A 9,395-nucleotide genomic window follows, 5' to 3' on the forward strand; every position below is an offset into this window, starting at 1 on the left:
AGCAAATCTTTTCAGAAAATGTAGTGCCTAATATGGAGTAAGCAAATTTAATCTTAATTGAATCCAAAGAGTAGCTAATCTAAGGATATAAATCTTGGGTCAAATTAAATCCAAATGAGATTAATTTTGTTGTGCCCCGATACCACTTATTGAGGGAGAAAAAAAAAAGAAAGAGAAAAAATAATGTTGCCCAGCTATGCAACCCAAGAGGGGGGGTGAATTGGGTTTTAAAAATTTTAGGCTTAACTAATTACTTGTAAAAATTATATATCAAAAGCTTGATGAATGAAGAGAGAGACTTTGGTTTGAGATTAATTACTTAAAACAAGAATGCAAGGATATAATGGAGAATTAAAGAGAAACAATAAAGCATGCCACAAACACAATGATTTATAGTGGTTCGGTGCCAACCTTGCACCTACATCCACTCCCCAAGCTCCTACTTGGGAATTCCAATCCACTATACTTTGTATTCAACCCGAATACAACCGTCGGAAACTCCGACACTAGCTATCCCAAGCTAGTCCACTTGTTTCCCGGGTACAAGCTGACCCAATACACTCCGATTTCAGGTTCGGATCAACCTTTCCTTGTTTTGGAAACCCTCCAAAACAAAAACAATTGCTCACAAGATAAAATCAGTTTAGAGCACAAATAAGTACAAGAATAGCTCCTTAAGTGAGCGAATATAACAATAAATACGCTTTACTCAAATGAAGAAGCCCTTCTTGGATTTCCTCAAAGTGGATGAGAGATGAAGTAAATGCTTGAGGAGTTGGTGAGCTTGATTGAAGGCTTCTTGAAGGCTGTAAATGAGCTCTTGAATGAGGTTGAGAAGTTGGCTTGAGAAAACTCTCTCTTGAATGCACTTGAATGCCCTCTTGAATGCTCTTGATTTTCTCTTTTCAAATCACTTGAATGCCTCTTGGATATTTGGATCTCTCTTGTTTTTGTTTTCCACCTTTTGAAACCTTTATAGCCTTAAGAGACAAGGGAAAACAAACTAGGCAGAAAAAGAGCCGTTAGAGCACAAAAAGCAGCATTAAAAAGCAACCAAATCTGGCCAAAAACTAGCCGTTACAGGCAAATCCCGACATATGAGTCGACTCATGAGTCGACTCATGCCTCAGGGGTCGACTCATGAGTCGACCTCTGTTGCAAAGTCCAGAGATTGGGTTTCTGGATTTTCTTGGCCCAAAACAGCAGAGGTCGACTCATGAGTCGACTCATGCCTTGTGGGTCGACTCATGAGTCGACTCACAGGTCGTGCCAAGCCAGAAAACCAGCGTGCCATGGCTAATCTTTGCGTGCCAATCAGCTCATAGTTTCATGAGTTGACTCATGAGTCGACTCATGAACTTCAAACCTTCATAACTCCAAAAATATAAGTCCAAAAATCATGAAACTTTCACCAATAGATTACATATCATTTGTTCTACACGATGATGTTATTAAATCAGAGTTTTGATAAAATTATGATTTTGCCCCTGTAGAGCATAAGGTCTTTTTCACATAAAAATTATTTGTATCCCTTCCAACTGTTTTGTAGTCATCAAAATCAATCTAGGAGCAACAATCTCCCCCTTTTTGATGATGACAAAATATTTGAACAAAAGCATTTATATGAATCATGAATTTCAAAAGCATATGCTTGAAAAGAGTATGATTCTTTTGGCATGTGAAACAAATGGTTATATGCATAAGTAGTTTGCCCATTTGCTTAAAGATTGGAAGATATGCTCATTGGATTATTGTTTTGGTGTAAGAGCAGAAAATTTGATTTTTTTTATCAGAGCAAACTGTATTTTGAAAAATTTTCTCAATTCTCAAAACTAGTCATGTGTGCCAAAGCATATTGAATAGTTGATTTGGAAAGAGTAATAGATCATTTAAGTTTAAGATGTATCAGAGCAAGAGAAATGAAAATCCTGCAATGTATCAGTATAGGAAAAACAATTTTACAAAGTATCAGAGAAAAATTTTGCAAAGTATCAGAGTAATAAAAACAGTTTTTCAATGTATCAGAGTAAAATTGAGTAATTGTATCGGAGTAGTAAAATTGTCAAAGTATTAGAGCAATGTATTCAATATATCAGAGTAGGCTTGAAATTTCAAAGCCTATCAAAGCATATTCAATGGTTTACAGCAAATTAGAGTATAAGTAATTTTAAAAGGTACTTATTTGCAGTATATTTAGCATTTGTACTTAAAATTGTCAATGTATTAATTTCTCATAAGTTGTAGTGTTTGCTTTTGATGGATTTCTTTGTGTTTAATTTCTCCCCCTTTTTGACATCATCAAACAAGGTTAAGTCCTTTTTCTGAAGCATTAATTAAATTTTTTTTTGTAGGGTTTGCTCCCCCTTAATGAAGCAACTATTAACAGCAATCATAAAATGATAATACCATAAAGAGAAGACAATATTTCACAAAAGAGAATATATGACCAAAGTAAGATAATCATCATTCCAAAGGTAAAGCCATAATTGTTTCAGTACATAGATTGTAACATAAAAAGTAACATACAAAGTCAACTAGCTCATGTCAATACATGGCCCCAAAAATACAGATCCTAGAGAGGACTAAATACTAAAACCTAGGATCTAGAAATGATCAATGATCAGAATCATCAGAAATGTGATAAGGATCAGATGGATCTGGATCTGAGATGCGTCCTCGACCCCGTCTGCCTCTGGCACGAGAGGAAGAACTGGCACGAGCAGGCGAACGGGAGGAACTGGGTGGCTGAGAACGCTGAGAAGCTAGGGACTGAACTGAAAGGGTAAGTCTGATGGAGTCAAGTACAGTCAGTGCCCTGGAGACAGCCTGGAGAAGTGCAGTGAACTGAGTAGTAGCTTGCTCACTTGATCCTCTGATCTCCTTCCTCAGTAACTCATAACCGCCCTCAAGAGCTCCTCTGAGTCTGCCGGCCTCTGCAGTGAGATCAGTGACCTCAATCGAAGACTCCTGAGGCTGAGGGTGTGCCAAATCGAAGATCTGCCCCTGTAACTCGAGAACTCTGCCAGTCAATCTCAGAACAGTGTCCTCAAGCTGCTGAATCCTCATGGACTGATCTGCCATCATCTGATATACTGTGGAGATGTGGGGAGTCAAAGTCTGATCAGTAGAAGTAGCTCCTGGTACAAATGAAGTACTGCTCATCTGACTCGACATCAAAGAGACCATACGCTGTGCAATCCGCTCAATCTGATAATCGGACAGTGTGAACTCTGGCGGAGGTGCTCTGCTCTCTGGCTGATGCACAGGTGTGGGTATCCTGGTAAACTCAGAAGGGCCAGCCTCTGGATCCGGAAAGAACTGTATATCTGGTGAAGCTGCCCTGAAGCCATGAACAGGAGATGATGGACCTTCTTCTTCTTCAGCTCTGACTTCTGCTGTATCCTCAGCTCTTTCTTCTGCTCTCTCTTCTGCTCTTTCTTCTGTTCTCTCTTCAGCTCCCCTGATCCAACCACCACCACTTTTTGTGAACCCCATTCGATGCAAGGTGTGAAAATTGAAGGTATCAACATGAGACAGTTTGGTGGGAGCCTCCCCCTCACAACTAACTCCAAACCTCCTGAAAACTCTAGTCAGGGCCATACCATAAGGCAAATGTGCCTTAGATCTGTTCAGAGTCTCTCTCATGGCCTCTATCATAAGTGCTGGGAGGTTTAGGGGGGTTTCTGTGATAATGTGAAACATAATGCATATGTCCCTGCCTGACAGAAGATCGTGCCTACCACTCCTAGGGAAGAAAAGTTTTGTGACCATTTGATGTAAGATTCTCATTTCTATAGGTAAAATCTTGGCCTCTAGTTTATTCAAATTTCCTTGGTAGGTTCCTCCAAATATAACACTTATACCTTCTTCTTTCACGGGGAGTTCCATGTATGCATAACCTTCACTAGGTAAGTGTAAAATCTCCCCTAAAATGACAGGATCCAGACAGATATCAATCCCTTTCACAGTTGAAGTTACAGACCCATTTCCATAAATAAGATTCTGATAAAACTCCCTAACAAGGTCAACAAAGGTGACTTCTTTGAGTAAACAGTAAAAGCTCCATCCCTGAGTTTTGATCTTACTTGCTAAAGAAAATCCCTCACTTTCAAAGAACCGGAAGTCAATGTTTTTCCCGGTTTCTACTTTTCTATCTGAGAGAGGGTTCTTACTGGGAGTTTGAGAAGACTGTGAAGGACCTTGAACTGAATCTGGAACGGGAGCAGAGGTGGACTGTGCCGCTTGTCTTTTCCTTCTGACACTTTCTTCAAGTTCCCGGACAGACTTTCTCCTTTGGGGAAGTTTCATTTTTGGTGCCATACCCTCTTCAATAGCAGGCGAGGAGACTTGAGGAGCAAGTGAAGGAGTGGAGGAAGGATTATAAGAGAGTGATTTGAGGTTTTGGAGGAGAGAATGAGTGGATTTGAGAGGGACGGTGGAGTGCTAGGGCACGCTCCAACCGTGAAGAACAAGGGAAGAGGTCACAAAAGAACCTTTCCCGGAGTGGCTATTTGCGGTGGAGAGGAGGCGGGAGGAGTTCCACTAGCTCAAGCCTAGGAAATGGAGCAAATGGGAGAAGGGAGAATGGATTTCGGAAGGAGGAAGACGAGCGTGAGGGTCGGCTCATGAACAGTAATTCAACATATAAACCCTTCAGCCCGTTGGAAGTTGCTGGGAATTACAAGTTTGCCATTGAGTCGACTCATGGGGGTCGACTCATGAAGTTCAGAAAATCAGAAAAAATGTGAATAAATTCCAGAAAAATTTGAATTTTGGGGAGAAGGAGTTTAGCTCTAAGATGAGTTTTTAGAATGAAAAACTTGAGATTTTGGGACCAAGAAAGGTGTTGGAAATTGAGCTCTTAGGAGATTTTGACCATAAATCATTGGAATTTGAAAAATAATTCAGGCAAATGGATCAAGAATTCCTAGATTTCTCCTAATTTCACAGAATCTATCCTCACTAAGGGCCTTTGTAAAGATATCAGCTAATTAATTTTCGGTGCAAACATATTCAAGAATTATATTTTTGTTTTGAACATGTTCTCTTATGAAGTGATGTCTTATTTCAATATGTTTGGATCTTGAGTGTTGAATAGGATTTTTAGATAGATCTATGGCACTTGTGTTGTCACACTTTATTGGTATTTCATTAAGTTTAATTCCAAAGTCTTCGAGTTGTTGCTTAATCCACAAGATTTGAGCACAACAACTTCCGGCTGCAATGTATTCGGCCTCAGCCGTAGACAGTGCTACCGAATTTTGTTTCTTGCTAAACCATGAGATTAGGTTAACTCCAAAAAATTGACAAGTTTCACTTGTGCTTTTTCTATCTAGTTTATATCCAGCAAAGTCAGCATCAGAATATCCTAATAAATCTATTTGTGAGTCCTTAGAGTACCATAACCCTAAAGTTTGAGTACCATTTAAGTATCTAAGGATTCTTTTAACAGCATTCAAATGAGATTCTTTAGGATTAGATTGATATCTAGCACATAAACAAACACTAAACATGATATCAGGCCTACTTGCAGTTAAATATAATAATGATCCAATCATGCCTCTATAGTATTTTAAGTCTACACATTTACCTTCATCATCCTTGTCAAGCTTACATGAGGGACTCATTGGTGTGCCAATGGGTTTGGAGTTCTCCATTCTAAATCTTTTGAGTAATTCCTTGGTGTACTTGCTTTGGGTGATGGAGATTCTCTCTTTTGATTGTTTGATCTGGAGTCCGAGGAAGTAGGTGAGTTCTCCCATCATGCTCATCTCGAACTCTCCCTGCATAAGCTTAGCAAAGTCTTGACAAAGGGATTCATTAGTAGACCCAAAAATTATGTCATCAACATAAATTTGTATAACTAACATATCATTTTGATTTTTTTTGATAAAGAGGGTTGTATCTACATTACCTCTTGAAAAACCATTACTTAGTAAAAATTTGCTTAGTCTATCATACCATGCTCTAGGTGCTTGTTTTAATCCATATAATGCCTTATTTAATTTAAAGACATGATTAGGAAAGGCATGATTTTCAAATCCAGGGGGTTGTTCTACATAAACTTCTTCAGCAATAAATTCATTTAAAAATGCACTTTTAACATCCATTTGAAATAATTTGAATTTCATAAAGCAAGCATATGCAAGTAGAAGTCTAATGGCTTCTAATCTAGCTACTGGTGCAAAGGTTTCATCAAAATCAATCCCTTCTTCTTGATTATATCCTTTAGCAACCAATCTTGCTTTATTTCTAATTACATTACCATGCTCATCTAATTTGTTTCTAAAGACCCATTTTGTGCCAATTATTGAACAGTTTTTAGGTCTTGAAACCAAAGTCCAAACATTATTTCTTTCAAATTGATTAAGTTCCTCTTGCATTGCATTAATCCAATTATGATCTTTTTCAGCTTCTTCAATAGTTTTAGGTTCAAAATGAGATACAAAAGCACAATGATTAAACACATCTCTAAGTGAAGAGCGAGTTTTTACACCATGCATAGGATCACCAATAATTAACTCCTTAGGGTGGTTGTGAACATACCTCCATTCCTTGGGTAGGTCATTTGTACCTTGAGGTTGTTCTTGAATTTCCTCACCTATCTCATCTTGTTTGTCTTCTTGTTCCTTGTCCTCTGGAGTGGCTGAATCTTTCAGAGTGATCTCCTTCATACCTTCTATTAATGGATCTGCATCATCAACACCCTCATTCTTCCTTGAAGGAAGATCGTTAGATTCATCAAAGACAACATGAATGGAGTCCTCAACTACTAAAGTTCTTTTATTAAAAACTCTAAAAGCTTTACTAGTAGAGGAGTAACCCAGAAAGATTGCTTCATCTGATTTTGCATCAAATTTACCAAGTCTTTCCTTACCATTATTTAATACAAAACATTGGCAACCAAAAACATGAAAATATGCAATATTTGGTTTTCTTCCTTTCCAAAGTTCATAGGGGGTTTTCTTAAAAAATTGTCTAATTAAAGCACGATTTAGAATGTAACATGCTGTGTTAATAGCTTCCGCCCAAAAATATCTTGGAAGGTTGCTTTCACAAAGCATGGTACGGGCCATTTCTTCTAAGGTTCTGTTTTTCCTTTCAACTACCCCATTTTGTTGGGGTGTTCTAGGAGCAGAGAAGTTATGGCCGATTCCATTCTCATCACAAAATTTTTCAAAGTCTTGATTTTCAAATTCAGTTCCATGGTCACTTCTAATATTTTGAATTGAAAATCCTTTTTCATTAGTGACTTTTCGATGAAATTTAGTGAAAATATGAAAAGTTTCATCTTTGTGTGCCAAAAAGAAAACCCAAGTAAAACGTGAATAATCATCTATTATTACAAAACCATATCGTTTTCCTCCTAGACTTGTGGTTCTAGTTGGTCCAAATAAATCTATATGCAAAAGCTCTAATGGTCTAGAAGTTGAAACAATATTTTTGGATTTAAATGAAACTCTAGTTTGCTTACCTAATTGACATGCATCACAAATCCTATCTTTTTCAAAATTCAGTTTAGGCAAGCCATTAACTAATTCTTTCTTAATTAATTTTGAAAGAGAATGCATGCTAATGTGAGCAAGTCTACGATGCCAAAGCCAACTAGTCTCATTAACTTTAGCATTTAAGGATACTAGGCATTGCATGTCTAATTTGGCTAAATCATTTAGATCTACCATATAAACATTGCCATGTCTATGTCCTAAAAATTTGATGCCATCATTAACAGGACTAGTCACAATACAAACAGATGATTCAAAAACTACTTTATACCCTTTATCACAAAATTGACTAATGCTAAGTAAGTTATGCTTTAAACCTTTAACTAACAAAACATTTTCAATATATTTGGAGGGAGTGATACCAATGTTACCTATCCCGATGATCTTTCCTTTGCCATTATCTCCAAAGGTGACCATCCCTCCATCCTTAGCATCAAGCGTGATGAATTGTGATTCATCACCAGTCATGTGTCTCGAGCATCCACTGTCCAGATACCATTTCCTGTTTTCTCCATGGGATGCTAGACACACCTGCAAACAAATATCAAGTTTTTGTTTTAGATACCCAAGCTTTCTTGGGTCCTTTTTGGTTAGTCAAGATGGTTCCTTTTGGAACCCATATTTTTTTTACAGTTATGTTTGCACAAGTGTAAGATTTATGCCCTGTTCTACCACATTTAAAACAAGTAGTATTGGTAGGCTTGTTACTTGAATAATTTACATAAATATTTTTCAGAAATTTTTGTTTCTTTAAGGGGTTATAGCCAAGTCCGGCCTTATCATATACGGCCTTTTGATTTTCAAGAATCATATTTAGTTTGTTTGAACTTAAGGTGAATTTATCTACTATAGGTTTCAGCTTATTAATATCATTCTTTAGGCTTTGGTTCTCTTGAAGCAAAGTAGATTTTTCAACTGAAAGATTTTCTGCTTGTTTTACTAAAGACTGATTTTTCAGTTTTAGTTCTTTGTTTTTCATTCCTAGTTTCTTCAATTCATCAATTAAATCATTGAAGGCTTCATGCAATTCTTCAAAAGTAAAATCACTAGGGTTTTCAGAAATTACCTCATTATCGTGTGCCATAAGGCACAGGTTGGCTTGTTCTGTTGAGGTCTCCTCATCGGAGCTTGAGTCGTCGCTCGCACTCCATGTGGTCATCATTGCCTTCTTTTTGAACTTTTTGGGACCTTTCTTCAATTGTGGACATTCGGATTTGAAATGCCCCGGCTTCTTGCACTCATAGCATATAAGGGGTTGATCTTTTTCTTTCTCTTTGCTTTGTTCCCCTTTTGTGAAAGGTCTCTTTCTCATCCCCTGTTTCCTCTTTCTTAGGAACTTCTTGAATCTTCGGGTGATGAGTGCCATTTCTTCATCCTGTTCTTCATCTTCTGTATCGTCAGTTTCTTCATCAGGAGAGGCTGTGGATTTGAGGGCAATGGTTCTCTTCTTTTTGACTTCATCCTCTTGATGTTGCTTCATGCTAAGCTCGTGAGTCATCAAGGATCCAAGAAGCTCTTCTAGAGGTAGAGTGTTTAAGTCCTTTGCTTCTTGGATAGCAGTCACCTTGGCTTCCCAGGTTCTTGGCAATGACCTGAGAATCTTCCTTACAAGTTCACTGTTAGTATAAGATTTGCCAAGACTCTTCAAACCATTAATTATATCAGTAAAGCGAGTAAACATAGCAGTTATGGACTCATCATGCTCCATTTTAAATAACTCATATTTATGTACAAGCATGTTTATTTTAGACTCCTTTACTTGATTTGTTCCCTCATGGGTTACTTCTAACCTATCCCATATTTCTTTAGCAGATGCACAGGTAGAAATGCGATTAAATTCATTTGCATCAAGTGAACAGTAAAGAACATTCATAGCTTTAGCATTTAACT

Source organism: Elaeis guineensis, chromosome 5 (assembly GCF_000442705.2).
Source record: "Elaeis guineensis isolate ETL-2024a chromosome 5, EG11, whole genome shotgun sequence".
NCBI lineage: Eukaryota > Viridiplantae > Streptophyta > Magnoliopsida > Arecales > Arecaceae > Elaeis > Elaeis guineensis.